Source organism: Fragaria vesca, linkage group LG3 (assembly GCF_000184155.1).
Source record: "Fragaria vesca subsp. vesca linkage group LG3, FraVesHawaii_1.0, whole genome shotgun sequence".
NCBI classification, from domain to species: Eukaryota; Viridiplantae; Streptophyta; class Magnoliopsida; order Rosales; family Rosaceae; genus Fragaria; species Fragaria vesca.
In genome coordinates, this window is record NC_020493.1 from 16034464 (window position 1) to 16035311 (window position 848).

General features: G+C 34.8%; 1 pseudogene; it reads left to right on the forward strand.

The window, feature by feature from the left end:
* The window catches only part of LOC101295319, a 15329-nt pseudogene that overhangs the window by 5014 nt on the left and 9467 nt on the right, over positions 1-848 (forward strand).

Consider the following 848-nt stretch of genomic DNA (forward strand, 5'->3'; position numbering starts at 1 on the left):
TACATTTCGAGCCATGGTATTCATGATGATTTTGTTTTCTTCCATGGAAACTCCAGTAACTGTTCTTGGAGATTTTTCCCAAAATTCTTCAGGGATAGCATATCTTTTGGCAAGAGAGTACCCTGAACCAGTATCTACAAATGCGTGTAGATGATATTTCCTATAATTGGGAAACTTCAGTCCTATAGTAATATAATTACTATATATGCTTGTTTGGACTGGCATTACTTGTTCTTGCTTTTCTGGAGCAACAAGTAAATCTGTGAAAAGATTAACTTGTCTTTCAGCAGTTATGGACTCAGGAGGATTAATACCAATTATCGGATTGGCACTTGTCCCAGCACTTGTGGAAGTAGGAGAATCAAAAGACTCTCTTATCGTCTTGTTTTGGCTTAATGAAGTTACAAACTTCATCGTGTTCATATCCTCTTTAAGATCTTTTTCTTGTTCTTTTCTATGGAATATAGTATATTCCTCTTCTACCAAGGTATGAACTTCTCTATCCTTAGTTTTTCTTCTGAGTTCTGCGATAAAGCATTCTCGATGATAAGTTTCTCCTGTACTTTCGCAGTACATGGGGATAGTACTATCATCATCGCATTTGCAATAATCACATACAAATTTTCCAGGATTGGGATGAAAGGTGCTGATAATATCAGCATTTTTTTTCCTTCCAATTTTGTATTTGTAAAACAAATATAGGACGATGTCCTATTTCTTTTTCATCTTCTTCAGAATCTTCTGAAGTACTTTCTGTTTCACTATCTGATGGGTACTCAAGAGAATATACTGATTCATTCTCTTCATCAGAATAAACAACTTCAAAGCCTTTTAGATTAGCATAATCT